At 37.0% G+C, this 22026-nt stretch overlaps 1 pseudogene; it reads right to left on the bottom strand.

Annotated features, from left to right (window-relative positions):
- Nucleotides 1–15953: 15953 nt before the first annotated feature.
- LOC120107186 lies at nucleotides 15954–21772 on the bottom strand (annotated as a pseudogene).
- Between the last annotated feature and the right edge of the window lie 254 nt (nucleotides 21773–22026).

Here is a 22026-nt window from a genome sequence, read left to right as displayed (position 1 = left end):
AGGTGTGGGATCCTGCGGTACAAAATTCATATTGTAGAGGATCCGAACTCCTCTTAAAATGCTCTCTTTTTCTCTAAAAAACTTATTTAATGAATAAATACAGAGAGGAAAGTCTATTAATCTCTTTGATTTCCTCTCTCTCTCTCTCTCTCTCTCTCTCTCTCTCTTCAACTTCTTTCTTGTCTTTCATATATCAACATACATCCGATGATAATAAAATTTACCGTGTAGTCATAACCCATTAGTTTAACTCTTCGTCAACACCTCTCTTCTTCATCACCCTTCTTCTCTTCCCATCAAACCTCATGACCTCAAATCTACTCAAACTCAAGATCTTAATTAATTATCTTACTATAGATGGCCCCACCCAAACACCGACATTCTTATCTTATCGAAGATGATACCATGAGAAGTAGATTGAGCTCATCGCCACATACCCTAAGAAAGTAGATAAAGTACTCAAACTAACAGCTAAGGTACTAAGGAGGCTCATATATGTATGTATGACTATGTATTACCTTGATTTGAGGCGTGTATAAAAAAGTATAAGGTATGCATCAACAAATAAATATGTATCTATGAATATTAGATATTTATCATCATACCAAGAAATATTAGTTGGACATGTACTATATATTAGAAAAGTAACAATGTATAAACTATATATATAACCTCAATTTTAGGTGTGTCCTAATAAAATATAAGATAAGTATTAACAAATTGGTATGTATCATTGAATTACTAGATTGCTGTTGGGTCGTCCATCGACCAGGATAATGATACCGAGGTCTTTTTTCTTTGATGGAGCCCTAAGTATTATGCTTTCCCTTCCATCCACTACCCTAAATATTGACGAGAAAGAGAGGAGAGAGAGATCCCATTGCATCTCCTTCACTGAGTAGGATCAGAAAAGATTGGTCGAGTTAAATCTTGCTATAATCATCGCTTCCAAATGGGAAAGTGGGAGATTAGAAGGTATTTAATTTCACATAAATCATCTGGATAGGGTGGCAACGACAATGATGCCAGAAAAGAAGAAGGTGGAGTATTTAGATGGTGGGGTCAAAAATGAGATAAAGATCAGAGGGGAGAGTAGCGATGGTGAGGGAGGAGAGAAAGGTGATGACCATTGGTACCCTTTTTCTTGCGCTAGCTCTCTCTTTGCTTGTTTTATTTTTATTTTTCATCTCTCTCTCTCTCTCTTCGTTCAGTTTATATTATAAGAATTTGTTAAATAATTTTTTCTTTATCTTGTATATGCTTTGGGATCCAGGGGTATGTGGATGTGCTCACCGCACGTAATGCTGGCTAAATATTATTGTACCACATCTTTATGACAAGTTGGCCAACCTTCAACGGAGGATGGTTCAAAGATCTATCATTTTTTTTGGAACGAGTTCACACAAAACCTGATATATCTTATTGTGTCTTAGAGGTTTCTTTAGAATGATAGCTGAACTGAGACTTAACCAACCAAAATTCCACATTTGATAACCATGCTACGGTTGCTATTAAACAGTCTTTTATGAGGCCGGTCCCGTGTATTTATTGACGAGGAATGATGTTATTTAAGAAGATAAAGACCGAACATTCCACTATGAGTTTGTAGAATTTGTAGAAGCCTTACATTATAACCTAAGTACGGCACGATTTTCCTAAGCATAAGCTTCCTAGACTATGGTAACATCGTTACCTAAAGCCAAACATTAAAAAAGAAATAAAGTCAAACAAGATGGAATCTGTAACTAAAGAAAGACCACACACTAGCTAGCTGGCACCTAATTAGGTACTATATGTCAAAATTCTCACCGTAAGGTGAGCGTGAAAGGTCTTCTCGTATTTTTGTTCTACACGAAGTGGTATATACGAGTTAGGTAAGATTAAATCAAGGTCTGAAGTAATGGTTGTCATGATGTTACAACTTACAATTAGCTTTTAAAATGGTATCTGAGGTCTCCCATCATGATGCAAGCATGATAGGATTTAAAAAAACAGCCGCTGTAAGTACCCATCATGCCATTACCATGGCCATTATGTAATAAACCATAATTTGCCATTTTGTGTGTTTTTTTTTTCTAAAATAGAAGTATCATGCATAACATATGCGGATACATTCAAGAAGGTTAAAAAGTAATACATCACGGAGAGCACTAGACAACTCTGCCTCGCCCACCCATAGGTGGTTCCCTGAGTTGTCAGCAATAAAGGAAGCCATCCAATCCGCGGCCCCATTAGCCTCCCTAAACACATGCCTCGCCTGGATTACCATCCTGTCACAAACCATGGTCCGGATGTCTTTCAGCAGAGGATGGTAATCGCCAACCCCACCTAAGGCTTGTAGGATTGATGTACCTAATGACCATCGCAGAGTCACCATCCAAGAGAATCTCTCGCCCCAGCAAAGCATGCCGAATATAGCTCAATCTAGACTGAGTCGTTCTCAACTCCGCCGCTGGCACCGTGTTTCTTTCAGCTGAAACATTTTTTTATAAAAAAATAATAAGGACAGCCATGTCATTATATAGTTCACTTAAACCAGCGACTGGCTACGTGGAGCCCTAGTTAATACCCCTCATCTCCTATTCGCCGATCCCCGCTGTAGCCTCGGAGTGGTGAATGGATGGGGGACCGGTAATAGCATTAATTGTATATAATATGGCTTCTTTGCTTGCAAAACTTCAGTAAGTATCATTGTGGGGATGTGAGCTAATGGGTAAATATTTTTTTTTTTCTTTTTGAAGTTTTAGCCAAAAAATAAGAAAAGCAATTGGGTGCTTTCTTTAGTGTTAATGTGGAAGTCCTTTTTCACCACAGAAGGTCCTGTGAATGTTAGAGGATGTTTTCTTTAGTGTTTAAACTTGATAAAATTTTCTTTTCGCATGCCTATTTGTGGTGCTTTCACTGTTACTTTCAAAAAATAAATTAAAAAAAAAACCCTTAAGTAAAAACTGCAAGAGTCCTAAGTCAGCTAAAATTTTAGCTTAGGACAAAACTAAGAGATATGTGCAAGGTCCAATAACATACTGTTGCATGTTCTTGCAACATTTGACTACACACACACAGATACACACACACACACACACACACATATATATATATATATATATATATATATATATATATATATATATATATATCAAAAAGTTTATCGATCACAAGGGGTACAGATCTATAATAGACATATAGAAATTATATTACGTCAAGTAACATCAAAAGAGTTGGTTTCAGAAAATGAAATGTCTAATATTTTTTCACTTGGAGAATTAATCGACTTTTTGCGAGCGGAAGGGGTAGGGCGTGCTTTGGACGAAGCGATCTGTTATCTAAATACTCAAAATTTCATATCCGAAGCAAGTTTTTAAGAAACTACTCGAGTTTTAGCAAAAGCTGCTCTACGATGTCATATAGATTGGTTGAAAGGGTGTGTGTCTATATATATATATATATATATATATATATATATATATATATATATATATATATATATAATTGGTTGGATACCACTATTGAACGGTTGGATATATGCAAGCTGCAGGCTTGGTTTTTATTCACAAGGTTTCATAGTGCATAATATGCTCTTAGTTAAACTCTGCAGTATTATATATTATATATATATTCTATGTATATAATTAAGTATGATGATAGGTACGTTACTAGAGATGTCAAAAGAAGGGGTGATGTATAGTCTATTTTATAACTTGAACATGAGATCTAATTGTAAACACCATGAGCAACAAGCCATGATTCATGCATCATGTCACAATCCCACCAATAGCGCACAAGAATTTGTGAATTGAAATGCCAAAATATCTTGACGAAATTCAAACCTTGAACTCCAACAAGGGAAGATACCGACCACTTGGATTTGTATTGGTGTCTTTAGACATTGTCAACAACGAGCAGCTCAAATAAGTTTTGTTGTTCGCGAGCATGGAAGTTTTTAAATTAAATAGGTCTGTTCATCTTTGAAAGATTCACCGAACTTTGTCAACAAATTCTATAAGCAAATCTAGGATATAAAGGTGCTATGTTTCTCCATTGGCTACCAAGTTGGTTTTTCCGCATGAGTGATGCTATTCTTTTTGTATGCAAATTGAACCAGCAAAACTGAACTGTGGTTGCCTAAACTGTTAGGTTTGTAAGTGAAAAAAGAAAACACAACTACCTACTCTAGATAACATGGACCTAGACATTGACCAAACTAACTACTCTCCATGATTGAAACAAGAAGGAAATGGTCTTCAAAATTCCATGAAAATGAACTAAATATACAAAATATCTTCATAGAACTCTTCATAAAACCTCGTTTTTGAGTTATACATCAGTATTTTCTTTGTTTTTAATAAATCTGGTCTTAAACAGGTATAAATACAAAATGTTTCGACAAATTAATCTGCACAGAAGTTTTCTAGTTGCTTGTTCTTGTAGAACAGGGCAGTGAAACAAACCCTGCTTAGCACCCTAAGAAAATCTTGTTCTTTGGTGCTACTCATTTGAAGCATGGTAACAGTACCTGTGAGTTCTTGAAAAATTCTAAAATTATTGACAAACAATTCATTCTTTGGAATGTTTTGTGGTAATTAAGTAGATTAATCCAGAATAGTTCAATGAATTCATGAATATATAGTTCAATAAATTACAGACCAATGGTACTATTTCTGTTTGGGATTTAGCGTTCCTATTGTTTATTAATGTTTCCCGTCATGCTTTCAATGGGTTTTTACTCATGCATTTGGAGTTCAGATGTAATACAAAAATCATATATATATCTATATATATATATCTATATATATATATATATATATCTATATATATATATATATATATATATATATATATATATATATATATATATATATATATATATATATATATATATATATGTCATGACAAGTTTTCCTTTCAATCACTACCAAGTGTCTACTTTTACAGTAATAACTCCTAAAATCTCTCCTGAGACCATGGGACTACAACTTCCTAGTTTAGATAGATTTTTGTAAGTTTATATTAATGTTATATTAATGTGTCAAATGAAGGATCTAAATCAATCGGCAAAAGACATCTTCCATATCCATGTTATAAATTAAGGGCAATTTCGAGCAATGAGATATGCAAATATTAAGAAAATTGGGAAGATTGTTTGAAACATTTTGATGTCAAATTTGTGGTAGCTAGACCACAGTGACTTTTCTCCAAATCATGGTTATTGACATTCGAGGACAATTAAGTTAAAGAAAAAGAATCAAAATTCGAAAAAAAAACATAGATATCACCAAAAATTTGAAAAAAAATCATTTCAAAAAAAGAAAAGAAATGCAAATTGTTGTTATATTTGGTTGTTTTAATTTTCAAAATCATGATCTTGTCAATCAGCTTTTGAGGATTCAGTTGGCATGGTCTTTTCGCTATTTTTTTCTTAAATACACAAGTCTCCTCAATATTTCTAATTTCTTAAAAGGCATATGGAATATAGCTTTCACAAACTAGTTAAACTGGAAGAGACATTTGAGCAGTGACATATTGAGAAAGTAATTGTTCTCATAGTCGATGCATGGTCCTTCTTTACACTTCTGTCTTATCTATAATTCCATGATGAATTCTTCTCTATGTTATGAGAAGCCTTTACGAGTCGATGCTTTTGATATTTTTAGGAGGTACAAGGAATCAATAGTAAGATTGATGCTAGGAAAAAATTTCCCAGGACATGGAAGATTCAAAATGTGAACTATTACCGCTCAATGGAACTAAATGTGGGATTCATGGCAAGGGTTATAGAGGATCACAAGTCACTTAGTCTAACATCATCTAGCATAACCCATCATTTGGTAATGGCTTTGTGAAGGCTCATGAGGGGCCACTCTAAGCTTTTGCAGTGAATAAAAGACGGAAAGAGCATGCCTCTGTTATTTAGAAAATATTTATGTTTTTCAAGTAGGAAAGTAAATGGATCAGGAATAAACAAAAGATATCTTAAACTTTCATCAGATCCAACTTGAAGACTTAGTTTGAATTAATACTATAAAATTTGATTCATAGATCAGTTCATGAAACTCCAGCCTCAAGATGTGTTTGAAAACTAGGGATGGCATTGCGTCAGGAATAAGGCAAGTAGGCCATTACCCCTACACACCCCATATTTGCCTCAGAGCAGTGCGGGTAGAGTTAGATGGGGCAATTTTAAAGGATTAGGTCAGGTAAAGCTACAATAGTCTTCTTCTTCTTTTTTGCACACAAGCCAAATTTTTTTCTCTGGGAGAGGATTCGTGAAGATTTATATGTATTCAGATCGTATTCAGGATGAATTTTTCTATTATGTGCACCCACCTCACATCTGCCGCAAGTCGAGTAAAACTTGCTCGATTAAGGCCGGCTAAGGTCAGATACCTAATGGGAAGGAGTAAATTGCCATTCCTATTAAAAATGGAAGGCAACTAACAAATATTGAGTGTATATTTTATGTATACAATTGCAAGTCGGTTGGATTTGGACATTATCCATGTAGTAGGAACATTCAAATGCAAAGTTCATTGAAAATCAAGTTAACGGCTCTTTTTGGAAGTTGGAAGTATATACTAGAATTATGTGACCTTATAGATTGTATTCTCAAGTATTTATTGTATATTTTATTTTTTAATTTTATTGAGCAATTCAATTATTAGATGGTCATGCTAGTGAGAGCAGTTCAATTTAAATTGTGAGGCCATTGATTTTAGAAAGCAGCGAGAATTGGCGTACACGGACCTCCTGATTTAAATTTTTCTCACATGAAATTTTTGATATATCACATTATTGAAAGTTAGAATATATGTTGAGCATGACTATCATCTTTTCAAAATGTGGCTTTGGAGGCTCTTGAGCAGGGTTAGGTCTTTTGAGCTTTCAATGTGGAGAAAAGAGTATGCCTCTATTATTTGGAAAATATATGTTTCGAATAGCTATGTAAATAGACCAGGTCTAAACTGAATATATCTAAAATTTTCATTGGAGTTGACTTGATGACTTAGTCCAAACAATATAGAATCTGGTCATTAGGCCAATACATTAACATTTCTATATGCAAGATGCATTCAAAAGATTGAGATGATGATAGAGAAGGGATAATTTTTGAGAGGATATTTCTTTAGAGTCCCAAGTTGGTCAGATTTGGAGTACTGTTTTCATCTAGGATACACTCAAATGATAAGACCTTTGAGATCAAGTCCACAAATCCCCTTGGAAGTTGGAAATGTTACAATTCCGTGATCTTATAGATTGCTTGTCAAAATAACTACTAATTATTTTATTGTCAATCATGATGGTTGTACCAGTGAGAGTGGACTTGGTTTGAAATGTCTGCCCAATAGTTTCAAAAAGTAGCTCTTGATTTAATTTGTACTTAATTGAGGCCTTTTGACTATATTGCATGATGGATAGAACATATATTACATCTTGGCAATTAGCATACGGTCAATTAGAGAAAGAAGAAGAGACCTTGGACTGGGTTTTTGATAGACTAGTAACCATGTATCACCGACGGAACAATTAATTTTTTGACTGAGTTAAAGAATAGGGGGAATTGCGTGAGTTTTGACTCTTCTCTTCGTCCATTCCTACCACTATGCTCTTGCTCTCGCTCTTTCTCTCCTTCCCATTGGAAGGATTGGCTGGTCGAAGATGGACTGGCTAGGCTATTCAGAGAGGATCTGAGATCGAGTTTCTTCATATCAAATATTAAACACTGCAAAAAATCCAGATATAAATATATATTTTCAATGCTCAGCAGCTCCAAGGTTAATCCTTGATTTGATTGTTTTTGATTCATCCAACCTTGGAGAGTTAATAGTCCATAGTTTTCTGTCAAAGAATGCTGACACTTTCCTAGAAACTTCATTCAAGTTGCCATGTCTTTCTCCCGGTAATTAAGTTAGAATATCCAAACTTGAGGTTCCCTAGATTACAAGACATTAAAGAACTTTCTTCCTTTCTATGTTTCTAATACGCCAATAAATCAACATCAAAGCATCAGAGATAATACTAGAGCCATTTTCAGAACCAAGCTTTCGATTCTTCCGAGCCTCCATTTGGACTTTCTCATAGGTTCATCACAAATTAATATGCTTTCTCCCAAAAAATATGCGTCGGTTGCTAACCTGACAACCAGTTAAAACTACGAGCCTTTGACCTGCCATTAGATCTTTGTACTTAGTACAAATCTAACCAACGAAAAAACAGGTAATGGTAAAGAGTATTTGACTCGCTGGTTAGATGCTCCCAGACTGATGATTAGATAGTAATTAATAAGACCTTAGGCATAGTACTCTCTTCTTGGAGTAATGCGAGGGGTTACCCATTCAATAACAGAAAAAGGTTCCTTCATCCATGGGGTAATGAGGGAACGAGAGGAAGGGTTCATTGAGTCCTTCCTAGCTGTGCCAACATCATAAGACGCCAAGTGATATTTTATGTGAGACAGGTGGCCGGCCCATGGCGTTTTTCCTCAACTGGTACAATCTATTAGGTTATCATGGAGTTCATGGTAAGAGGTTTCACCATTACCTGATCGTGACTGCTCTCTGCTAGATTCGGTTGGATTAAATATATGATTGACATCGCCTCGTTAACTACAAGACAAGTTATAATATATAAATGAGACGTGTACAAACCTGAAATAGGACTCGGTCTACTCTAACACGTAGTCATAGTCCTTTAGTCCTCCAAAAGGATTAGAACAAAGACCACGCATATTACGTGTGGCAGATTTTGCGACCAGCGAGAATAATACGAGAATAATACGTATTATATTTGCTGGTAATTGAGACTGACTGTTCTTAGTATTAACCTTTTTAGACTTGTACAATTGAAGTCCTATTACGGCATCCTCATGGATAGAAACTAACACTATTGACCCTATTGAACAAAAATCATATCGGGCATGTGCTAGAGAAGAAAATATAAGGTGGGCTTCTTATTTTGCTTTAGTGCCTTTCTTTTTTTAAGATCTAACATAGCCGTCAGTCCCGTGATTTAAAAAAAAAGAAGAAAGAAAGAAAATCGCGCACATCATCCTCTTTTTTCTCATCAAATCTTTCCATCCATTCTACTCCTCATCAAATCATCTCTTCCGCCTATGAGATCTTCCTTCCCTTTTTCGAATCCCTTTCTCCTCTTTCGAATCCTTCTCTTTTCTTCTAAGATCTTTACACCTAAGAGGTAATGAAATTTAAGTAATGATATGTATATAATTTTTTATGTTCAATAAAGTTAGAAAATTGAGTATTGTGTACTGATACCGTTGACGCAATGTTCTAGAAACTACATATCAATTTACTTAGAGATGTGTATTGGGTTACTAGATTACTAATTTGTTTGGTATGTATCACTTGATCATGTAGTGTATACTAATAAAAGCATATTTTGAAAAATATGTATGATTTATTTGGAGGTGCATATTGGATCACTACTGGGTATGTATCAAAGAAGCTTAAAGTATGCATTAGAAAGTTGACGAGTATTTAATTATCATCTGGCCTTGTAGTATGTACTGATGAACATGATGTTTTAGAAACTGTATCAATTTATTTAGAGGTATGTATTGAGTTGCTAGATGATTAATTTCTAAGTATGTATCACTTGGCCATGTACTATATACTGGTGAACACTATGATCTGGAAACTGTATTTTGGTTTACCTAGAAGCGTGTGTTGGCTTACTAGATGACTAATTTGCTTGGTGTGTATCAGAATAAAAAGTCTGAAGTGGCAATGTTGACACAACACCCTTCTTTCTAAAATGCTCATTTCGTCCAATAAAGTGACAACAATACAAGCTGAACCACATCAGAATTTCCATAATTGTCTCTTGTTTTGGCCTGTATCAAAACTTTTGAGCCAAGCCACCCTGCATAGGTGCTCACTAAGATCACAAATGGCAATATCTAAGGTCTCAATGTAAGTGCTAGCTAAGGTCACAGTCCACAATATCTAAGGTCTCATAAAAGTTGTAGAACAAGAGCCAGCTTCCAATCTTCCCTCTCAATATCAATATTGAACTGCATGCTAGCTCCAAGACGAGCTCCTCTCACTTTGCATGCAACCCCACACTTCCCAAGAATCCTCACAGGATCCCGTTCGTTCATGGAAGAATGTAGAGCCCCTTGTTTCAGTGGGCCTGGTCCAGCATGTTGGGCTTGGGCTGGCCGTTTGGGCCATGCACCCGGCACTAGAGCTAGGGGAGGAAGACTCCCGATGGGAGCCTCCTTCCTCCTCGAGTCCAACAAGGACCAAACTTCGAAGGCATCCTGCACCCCGACAGTGCCTGGATTTGAGCCTATAAAAAGGCCATTCGTCTTCCCTCGTAGCATAACTTGTCCTACTCGATCAATTGCTAGTTTTGAGATAATTTTTGAGGTAGTTGCCGGAAAGGATCTCGGAGATTTCGTCGTCAATTTGGCTGGAAGAGCTTGCCGGAGGTGAGTTGTGGTGGTTGGTTTTTCTCTCCTTCTTTTGGTTGTTAGGCCAGTGTCTTTTCTTCGAAATTCGACCAGTGAGTCGCCGAAATAATCATGAACAGGATCTCCCCTGTTTCATGTTACTCCTTCCATTTTGTCGGCTGCTGCCGAGCGTGGCACGCCGCCGGCGCCGCCATGGATCATCGGTCACTGGGGGAGGGGTTGCCGACCACGAGTGGCTATTGTCGCTGAGCACCTGTTCAGAAAGAAGAGGGAGGAAAGGAGAGAGGGCCTCACGGCTCTCTTCTTCTTCCTTTATTTCCTCTCTCCTCTTCTCTTTCTCTCTCCTCCCCCTCTTGATTTCTTTCTTTTTATCACTCTTTCTTTCTCTACTCATTCTCTCTCTACATATTTTAGTGGACCAGTGTTGTGACCTGGAGTTTTGAGTCGGTATTGGTCTTGGGTCGGCGTTATGCAGCCATAAGAAGGGTTCCGAGTCAATGTTATGCGACCGTACGAGGGGTCCTGAGTTTTTGGGTTGACTTCTCTCTACTTATCTCTCTCTTCTCTCTATTTTTTCTCTCTCTATCTAGATAATTTCTCTCTCTACTTTCTCTCTAGTTGACTCAGATAGGTGGTAGAAGGGACTCGGGGGACCTGGTGAAGGACCCTTGGTGGACGCTGGTAGGCAATCTAGCTTACTAGTCCACTATTTCATTCTCTTTTAATAATTAAGTTTAATTACGTAGGAAGAGAGTGATCTGTGCAAGAAGATTATAATTGGGGTACTCTGCGCCTCAGCAGGAGGGTCCCAAATATTATTATTGTGGACTTGGGTTGACCCAGTAGAGGGTCTTGGAACAGTGTCACTACGACCGCCCGTCATGCTAGCCTTACCCCGACCATTGCCGAGTATCGTTGAAATCTATCATCATGAATCCCTATTGTATTATTTGTACCATAGTCTTATTCTTGTTTTATGATTTGACTAGTTGGACTGGCCAGAGTAGATTGACCCAAATTGTTGGACACTATTACCTAGTCGACCCTGTCCGTCCTACACATGACTATTGTCAGCCACTATTGAATCCATAATTAATAACCTCTGATCTATTACCTTAATTAGATATATGTTTCTTGATCAAAAGGATTGAGTTAAGCTGTACTGACTGATTCAAATAATTAAGTATTGTTATCTAGTTGGAGTCGTATATCTTTCTATATGAATCTTTTTTTATGATCAACCCTGATTTTGTATGGTGCTACAATCATCCAGGAAGGAAGAAGCCCAATGAGATCTTGGACTCTAACTTGATCTGAGAAAATTTTGGTTAAAATGATTCAGAAGGTAGTCCTAGATTACTACGTGATGGTGGACCCTTTAGTGAATCATTAGAGGGTTTTGGATTGTCGGATACCTCGGATAATTTTTGATGTTGACTTAGTTCTGTAGGAGAGCAATCTTTTGGACAAGAGGACGTTGAGTAGGGTTCTGCTCAACCTGGTTCGTAGCTCGCTGTGTGGGTAGGTGATTAGTCTGTCTGATTATCAGCAAAGAGATAAGAATTCTTGTACGTCGACCTGCATATATAAATATTTTGTACCTATATATATATATATCATATACTAATGATCCAGATAAGTAAGAAGCAAGAAAGTCTTACGATGGTTTCTACATTAAATTATATTTTGATCAAGTATACTTGTGATTGATGGTATGATAGATGCATATATGATTATAACTTACGCTTGCATAATCGGACTAATGGATGTGGTGCTCTTAACTAACCATGTTATATTGATTGCCCTGTCACGGGTTGGAAACGTGACCATAATTAATCTAAAACTGGAAATAAAAAGGAATTGATGTCTAGATGTGAACTTGATTAAATGAACAAGGACTTTGGGCTTATCTTATTATCATTGGTTGCCCTGTCACGGTATGAAAATGTTATCCTATCGATTGGCCCATAACAGGTTGAAAATGTGATACTATTGGTTGCCCCGTTATAGGTTAGAAATATGAAACTATTGGCTGCCCCGTTACAGGTTGGAAATGTGAAACTACTGGTTGCCCCGTTATAGGCCGAAAATGTGAAAATGTGATACTATGTAGTTGCCCTGTCATTGGCCGAAAATGTGGAAATGTGATACTATGTAGTTGCCCCGTCATTAGCCGAAAATGTGAAACTACTGGTTGCCTTGTCACATGTCGAAAATGTGATACTCTTGGTTGCTCCTAGAGCCGATCACGGGCCTTCTGGCCCGCCCAGCCCGACCCGAAATTTTTCGAGCTTGGGCATTAAAAAAAGGCCCATGGGTCGGGCCTGGGCAGGAAAAAGCGGCCCGACCAAAAAAATCGGGCCGGGCCTGGTCGGGCCATTCTAGCCCATTTTCAGATTCCAAACAAAGAAAAAATCGGGCCTGTCAGATCGGGCCTATCGGGTCGGACCGGGCTAGACGGGCCTAGAACCAGATTTATAAAGTCGGGTCGGGCCTAGACAAAAATTTAAGCCTGACAGTCGGGCCGGGCCGGGCCTGGAAAAGACCATCGGGCCTAATTTCTGCTGTAGAGCCCGGCCCGAGCCCGGCCCGGCTCGGATTTTGATCAGCTCTAGTTGCTCCATTATAGGCCAGAAATATGAAATTATTGGTTGCCCCTTCATAGGCCGAAAATGTGAAACTACTAGTTGCCCCATTACAGGCTGAAAACGTGACCGAGATTTAGCCCAAAATCGAAAAGATAATTGTTTCAGATCAAGTTTAAAAGGATTGGAATGAAAAGCATTGGAAATACTACTAAAAATTTATAAGATATCATATGATATATCACTCTTGAGTGGTTGGATTTCTATTGATATTTGATGTATATATTTATTCTGATTATTCCAGTATTATTGATAACTGGTTTGTGATTTTATGATGTGTGCAACGATTTTTTGCGGTTTCAAATTTGTATTATTATTGTGTTGGTGTAGATGTGTGGGGATTCATACTGGGCTGTAAAGCTCACAACCCCTTTCTCTTTCTCTTTTTCAGAGTTGTAGGTTACATAGTATATGGCGCTGGTTAAGATCACAAGTGGAGGGGATGATTAGATAGAGAATCACTAACACTGGTTCGATAATCAAATCTTGTAATTGGACCAACTTTGTTGTTTCGTATGAATTGAGATCATTATTGATTACGGATATTGAGGTTATACTAAATTTTTAGGCCTTGTATATTCTTTAGGGCTTTGCCTTAGAAAGTATGCAGCTGTGTCGCGTGCCGGATCCGGATATTGGTTTCGGGGCGTGACATCTAATAATACGTCAATAAATCAACATCAAAGCATCAGACAAAATACTAGAGCCATTTTTAGGACCAAACTTTCAATTTTTCTAAGCCTCCATTTGGACTCTTATAGGTTCATCACAAATATGCTTCCTCCCAAAAAATATGCATCGGTTGCTAACCTGACAACCAGTCAAAACTAAGAGCATTTGACCTGCCATTAGATCTTTGTACTTAGTACAAATCTAACCAACTAAAAAAACAGGTAATGGTAAAGAGTATTTGACTTGTTGGTTAGATGCTCCCAGACTGATGATTAGATAGTAATGATTAGATAGTATTCATAGTACTCTCTTCTTGGAGTAATGCGAGGGGTTACCCATTCAATAACAGGAAAAGGTTCCTTCATCCATGTGGTAATGAGGGAACGAGACCACGGGACCAGCGCAGAATATATGGGGTTCGTTGAGTCCTTCCTAGCTGTGCCAACATCATAAGGAGCCAAGTGATATTTTATGTGAGACAGGTGGCCCATGGCGTTCTTCCTCAACTTGGTACAATCTATTAGGTTATCATGGACTTCATTGGTAAGAGGTTTCACCATTACCTGATCATGACTGCTCTCTGCTAGATTCGGTTGGATTAAATATATGATTGACATCGCCTCGTAGTTAACAAGTTATAAAGACATAGATGAGACGTGTACAAACATGGAATAGGACTCGGTCTACTCTAATACTTAGTCCTAGTATTTTAGTCCTTCTAATGGATTAGAACAAAGACCACGCATACTACGTGTGGTAGATTTTGCAACCAGCGTGAATAATCCATATTATATTTGCTGGTAGATGAGACTATTGACCCGATTCAATAAAATTAGAAAATTGTGTATTGTGTATTGGTACTGATGACGCGATGTTCTGAAAACTACATATCGATGTACTTACATATATGTATTGGACTGCTAGATTATTAATTTATGTGTATCACCTGACAATATTGTGTATACTGATAAAAAGTACATTCTGAAAAATATATATCGATTTCTCTGAAGATGTATACTGGATCACTATTGAGTGTGTATCAAAAAAGTTTGCAGTATCTATTAGAAAGTTGATGAGTGTATATCATCTGGCCTTGTAGTATATATGATATTTTAGAAACTATGTATCAATTTGTTTAAAAGTATATATTGAGTTGTTAGATAACTAATTAATTTGCTAAGTATACATCACTTGGCCATGTACTGTATATTTGGTGAACACTATATTCTGAAACTGTGTTTTGGTTTATCTAGAGGTGTGTGTTGGCTTGCTAGATGATTAATTTACTTAATATGTATCATCTGACCATGTTATATGTATCAATAAAAACTATGTTTTGGAAACAATAAAAAAAAGAGATCTCCTCTTTTTCTGATTTTTATAACCACAGAATTGGCAAACTTTGTTAGTAGGAGGAGTCCCTAATTTTTGGGTTTCTTCTTTAAAATAGACACTAGGAAAAACATGGTAAAATAGGAAACCTACTCTACACTTTCTTCTTTTGGTGCCCGCCCCATTAAATTGAGTTCACCAGAAAGAAGCGAAAAGAGAGTAGGTGACTAGATCAGTCAGACCTCTAGCAAATCTGAGTTTCGAATTAAATTAACCAATTGACCTCAAAAAATTAAATTGATAAAGGAGAAGATCAATCAACAACATACATTAGACTTAATAGTAAGCAAAATTTCGTTTAAAGCAACAATGCAATAGGCTATTATATATTAGCTTCTCCATTCCAGCAACTTTGACTCCATGCTGGACTCTAGATACCCCCTCTCTCCTGCATTTTTTTTTTGTTATCTAGACTAGAGTATGGCGCCACATGTGATGCATGAAGCTTGAGAAGTATGGACAATGGATTGTAGTGGAAAACATGGATACATGTAGCTAGGGAAGTAGGCAATGTTGTATGCTTGGGAATCATGGAGATGCTGACATTGAACTCTCGATCTTATATATTAATATGGACGTTCTCTTCTTGCAGCACTAGTTTATTTGAATCGCCCCGGCCGAATTCTAACATTTACTCAGATAGCCAAGGTACAAAGAAAACAAATAAATAAGGGTTTAAATGGAACTACACCTATCAACTCTCTATCTACGACATCAGAACACTCCATCAAACACAAACAATTGTTAGCTCAATTGGTTAGCACTTCTCCTTTACCTACTTATCCTTGAGGAGGTCTACATCAAAATCCTGGATATTACTCGAAAAACAATGATTAATCAGATGGTCCCACTTTTAAATAAAACATCAGAATTACATGGACCAAATACATTGATTAGACGTAGTAAAATGAAGAAAAAAGAGAAAAAAATCTTTTTATGGGCTTACATCAGCTAGAGGTGTTGAGGGCGTCCCTATGACGTGTTTGGGTGGCCTGTTTAGACCAGCCCTAACCATGGGCTTCACCTTTTCCCTAGTCTTCACAATGACCAAAAACAAGATCCTGTATAGAATAACCATACCAAACAGTATGGCAAGATCAACCCACTTAGAGTAGCCCACCTCCATCTGCCAAAAATCCCTCACAATTTCCTCCCCAGTAATAGTGGCTGCAGCCCCAGCTTGGATGTTGGGAAGGGAAAGTCCAATGAACTCATTCTTGTAGTAAGCTTGGTTGGCATACTTATGGAAGGCTATGTGGTACATTGGGTATCGCCACACTGGCTTCGGAAGATCATTCGGCAATCGGAAAAAGCCGGCCGATAGTATCATCGTTGCTTGAATTCCGGCACCGGTGATGATGCCCATGAGGTAATTGGGCACAATGCTAGCGACGATCATCATCATGCCCTCAACAAGCAACATCGATGCATACAACACCATAGCAAAGAAAATGAAGTGATCAACTCCGCTTTGGAGGCCAATAAGGTAGTAAGCCATGGCTGCCGGGATTACAGAGACAAGAGCTATATATGGTGCGGAAGAAAGCATGTTACTTATCATGAATGCGGTGACACCATAATGCCCATTTAGTCTCTCTCTTTGAAAGATCTTTGGATCAAAAAAAAGTTGACATGTTAGTGACAACTTCATAACACATTTATGAAATAATCTATGAGCAATTAAAAAATTATTTTACAACTATGAACTCCTTTGATTACCCGTGACTAGAGTTTTCACGTAGCTGAAATTACATGTCATAGTAATTGCATTTATGGCAGCTGTTTTATGTGATTACTTGGTTGTATGTAATGTTTGGCTGGCCATTACTCGCAAAAAGAACACCTTTATGATTAGCCCAAAATTGTCGTTGTAGCCTCCATCTTGCAAAACTTGTCCAATGGCCAATTTCTATAGGACAAATTACTGTAATTAAGTAGGTTTTGGTAAATCCAATTACAAAATATTTGTCAAGCTACAAACCAACACATGAAGTTGCTCGCTTAGAACAACCAATGTGATGGCTTGCCAAATTACATATATCCAGAACAGGTCTACATGAAAGAGTTTTGTTGAAATTGATATGTAAAATACTGATCGAGTGGAACTCGTAGAATTGAAGCTGGGATTCTAAATGCCATATTGGTGTTTTAGTTTGAATACATACTTCTATCGATCTGTGAAACATGCTGATCGTGGCGAGAGCAGAAGCAATATTACAGGAGCTTATATTACCAAGCATAGTTTGAATTCATGGATAAATAGGACTTCTGAAATTTGCAAATAATGAACATTAAGAATGCCACTAACCTTCATCTCTTCTGTAAAGGAAGGAAAACCACCAATTGCCATAAAAGTTAGGAATGATGATTCGAACAGAAGCACCGAACCCCGAGCCTGGGAAGTTTAAATATACACATCAGTTCCTTGGTTACACTTTTTTCCAATAAAGATCACTGAACTATCAACAAATACCATGTTGTTCTAAATTCAATATTGAAATATATCTAGTTCAAGGTTGAGTATTAAATCGACCTTTCTGGCTTTATTTTCTGTGCCTAAAGTTGAATTACGACACATTCATCAGTTACCATTGCCTTCTTCTATGCCATTTGGATTTTTTACATGACTATGGCTGTATGGGCTTATATGATGAATAAAACGGATTTCTCTTGTATAACTGCGGATCCCTAGTATTACCATAGGCACCTCTTCTGCTAAAATTGTCTTGGCCTTAACTCGGACCTAAGTGATAGCAGGTTGCAAGCCAGTCATAAAACATGGTCGTTACTTGAAGGTCTATAGTTTGATTCATTTAGCTACTCTATAAATTGAGTTTAGGCTAGCCTGTTAAGGCTCTTGAAAAAAATATCCAAGCAAGGTTGTAACAAGTATCCTTCAGAGTTAGGCATTTTCACCTGAATTGATCCATAGCTATGTCCAATGTCATAAAACATGGTCCAATGCATAGACACAATATAGCATAAATTACGAGTCGCAGCCAGTAGTATCCTAGATCTCTGTACATGTTTTTAAATGATCTTTTGGTGAGGACAATGCACCGAGTAGTGAAAACTAGCTGACTTCCCTTCTTCACGGCATCTCCTTCTCTGCAAAAGGAAACCCTCTTTGGTGATAATTGATCTTGTGATTAAATCTTTGCATTCTCTTCTGGCAGCATGTAATGCTATGAATAATAGAATCATGGTCAAGGAAGATTCATGTAATTGACGTACCAATCTGCGCATCTCAGCTACTCGCCTCTCAACTTCTTGGTGGATATTGGATAGCTTGTATGATCTTATGAGGATATCAATGGTTTCAGCAGTGGTTTTTGATTGGCTACTACAGCCTTTTTACAATCTCCTAAATTGGGAGAGAAGAAAAAAATCGTAAGCACTTTTCTTTTGTATATTTCAAGTTTTGTTCAAGAACTTGATACAGAAATGCACAAGGAACTGTCTAACCTCATCAAAGTCTTTGTTGATAGTTCTGAGGAAGTGATCAGAGGGGTTTCTCATGGATGGGCATGGAAATCCATTTTGAGCAAAAAGCTGCAAGAGAAATAGAATACTGAATCATTAGAAGTCAAAGGTTTGATTGCACTTCCAACATTTTCTAACCTTTATTCATTCAGTGTCATATCTTTAGGAGAATGCAAGTTTTCAATCAGACTAAATTTTTCAAAAAGCAAGTTTTCAATTTTTAAAGTACAAAAAGAAGACGCAGGAATTCCTCATGTAGGGTGCATATGAAATAGATTCAGCAGACATGCGACAATGTCATGGAAGAAAAGGTAAACTCAAATTGACTATTTGATCATTAATGACATAAATTTTTCCTGAACTTGAAATTAATTACACCTGCCTTGTCGTATGATTACTATATAAGATCTTGATCTTGTCTGTTTTAATGGTCCATAGATGGTTGGTTATAATAACAGTTACTGGTTCAGATCAAAAAAGTGGAGAGTTCTTAGATTAACAGCCTGCTTCCAAAAATGAGCTTTGAAAAATAACTGATAAAATATAAAAGCTTGAAGTATTGAATAATTTTTATTATGAAAACAGAATAATTTGAAATTTGAATCACTCTTTGATAGAGACATGGTAATGATCTACCCAGTAGTTATATATTCTATGATATCAATAGAGGATAGATAGATAGATAGATTAAAGTCGAGATATTGATCAATTAGAACAATTTGTTGCTTTTATTCCAAAAAGAAAAAAATATGGCCATTACGAAACTCATGCTCACCTCATTAGTTAAAGAAAGCAGGTCCAAAATAAACTGTTTTGCCAGAAGATAAAAAGGCACAAGTTATCAAAAAAGCTCAAAAACTTCACTGCTAGGCTGATGGATCGAAGCGATAATAGTCCTTCCATGATGTCGAGATAGGTCGATGATGCGATTCACAACGTGATATGATGCAGCACTGTCTAGTCCACTTGTGGGTTCATCCAAGAAGAGAAGCTTTGGTCGTGTTAAAATCTCTATGCAAATGCTAACCCCTCCTCTTCTGGCCACCACTTATTCCATTAGATGCCTGCCCTCCCAATCCTTGTGTCCGTAGCATCTTAAAAGCCCATCTCCCTTTATAGTCGTCTCTGCTCTCTCTTCTCAGATTTAGACATGGAGTCTGGCAGTTGGAGCTGTGCAGAATAGTATACAGCTTCTCTCACCGTCAGAGTTGTCATCAGAATGTCATCTTGGGTCACATAAGCCTATATTAATGAGGAAAAGATCGTTTTATAAGTATGCATATCAATATTAGTTTGTTAGCATCACAAGCTTGGATGAGTATTACAAGTTTTTCACAAACGCAAGGGTTATGGTATCCATGTAATAGAAGATAGGCTTGAAATTAGATCAAGCAAGCAAGGTCACATATAAAGGTGCAAATCTTGATGCAAACTTCAGACTCAATTAATTTCAAGCTAAGCTTGATTAGACCCAGGCTATTTCAAGCTTGGCTCGGTTAAACCCATAATCCTCAGATGTTTGAGTGCTGTAGCCATGTATGTATTAAAAGACTGGTAACAATTTGAAGAATTATGAAGAGAAAGAATACTGAAGTGCAGGAAAAAGGAAAAGATGTGCTCACAGAAGTCCCAAATGCTAGCGTCTGACGCCAACCATTTACCAACACTTGTCCAGATTGTTTTGTACCTGAGTCGAGTCTCCCTGCAAGTAGATATTATTATTACCGAGTTATAATCCAAGTTCTAATGCTCCAACTAGCACGTATCTTCTTGCTACCAACATTCCATGTGTTTTAACTGTTTTGCCACTATGTCATGTCTTGATTGGCTTCTTGACTGTTAAAAATGAATACAGAAAACGGGATTTAGTCCTAGATCACCTGGCCAAGTAGTCTTGTCCTACTCAACAATATTATTTTAGATAATATTTTATTCTAAACAGTTGATATTATGCACGCATCTGATGCATGTGGGAAGCAAGGTAACATAATAAATATATTCTTGTTTTTGGTTGCTATTTTTTTTTTTTTTGGGGTATCAAAGAAATAGAGAAAATTAATCTAAGGTAAATGCATCATTCACAGTAAAAAGAAATATATTTATGAAAGTTTCTTCATATATATATATATATATATATATATATATATTTATATGGGGATTGATAACCTATTCTCTGTTATGGTAGGTTATCAATCTACCCATTTTTCATTGTACAAAAAATATCCTTACTTTTTATAACTCTTAAGGGATTTATGTCTTTTTACAATCCAAAATTAACTCACCCTCTCAACCCTCCAATTAATACTCTCTCCCCCAGTTACCCTCTCTCCCTCTCTCCCAATTAATATATATATATATATATATATATATATATATATATATATATATATATATATATATATATATTAGTAAAGATGTTGAGGACCCTCAATTACTTCAACCTCCTGACTGTATGAGAACTTGCCTAATCCTATCACTATTTAGGTGATAAGAGTATGAAAAAAGGTTATAAAAGAGATTATTTTAATCCATTAAAACAATACCTAGGATTAGGACCCTGGATCTTCTTCAAAGCAAGCCTTAGATATATAAAAGGAGATTAGAGATTTTCTTGTGCTATTTGATGAGAGAGGATTTATAAGCAAGGTGATTAGGAAATGGTTGAGTCGTCCTTAGACTCCCTTGTTTGTTTACTTGCCTTCTCTCTTATCTGCTTAGTTTCTTAATACAATCGAAAATATTAAGTTTCTCAAAAAAAAAAAAAAAAAAACTCTGTACTTCTAATAATAAAAAATTCATGCTACTAATTTTGTTTTCCTTTTTTTTAAGGTGAAGGAAGGTGCGAACACCACCTGGTAGATGGTCCTTTTGTTACCTGCCAAGGCATTAAGAAGAGTGGACTTGCCACAGCCCGATGGACCCATGATGGCTAGAACCTCCCAGGCCGGGCGTACCCGGTGAGCCCAGCCAGTATCACCCTCGACGAACCCTTACCGTTGGATGCGGTCACCCACAGATCCTCCACGTTAAGTATAGCCCTTCCTCCTCCCACCCGCTCTGCACCTCATGCTTCACCGGCCGGTCACACCTCCGGCCATGGCATTCCAACGAACCTCCTCCATTTCTACTTTCACTTCCAAAGAGCCCATAACTTGGAGACAGAGAGACGAGAGAGCTTAATTTAGCTTGGTTGGTGCTTCTAACTTAAGTTGGAGAGGAAATTTATAGACGAGGGAAACCCAGAACGAGTAGTTCCTATCACAGTCTCGATGGCAATTTCATTTAAAACCCAGAACAAGGAGTTCCGTTTTCCACTTGGCCACACGTTTTTCACAGTGAGAGCACACTAAGAGCCAAGCTCCTGCGCCACATATTATCCCCAATATCTGGGAAAATTTATATGGT

Source organism: Phoenix dactylifera, unplaced genomic scaffold (assembly GCF_009389715.1).
Source record: "Phoenix dactylifera cultivar Barhee BC4 unplaced genomic scaffold, palm_55x_up_171113_PBpolish2nd_filt_p 000787F, whole genome shotgun sequence".
NCBI classification, from domain to species: domain Eukaryota; kingdom Viridiplantae; phylum Streptophyta; class Magnoliopsida; order Arecales; family Arecaceae; genus Phoenix; species Phoenix dactylifera.
This window is presented reverse-complemented; position numbering and strand designations above follow the sequence as displayed.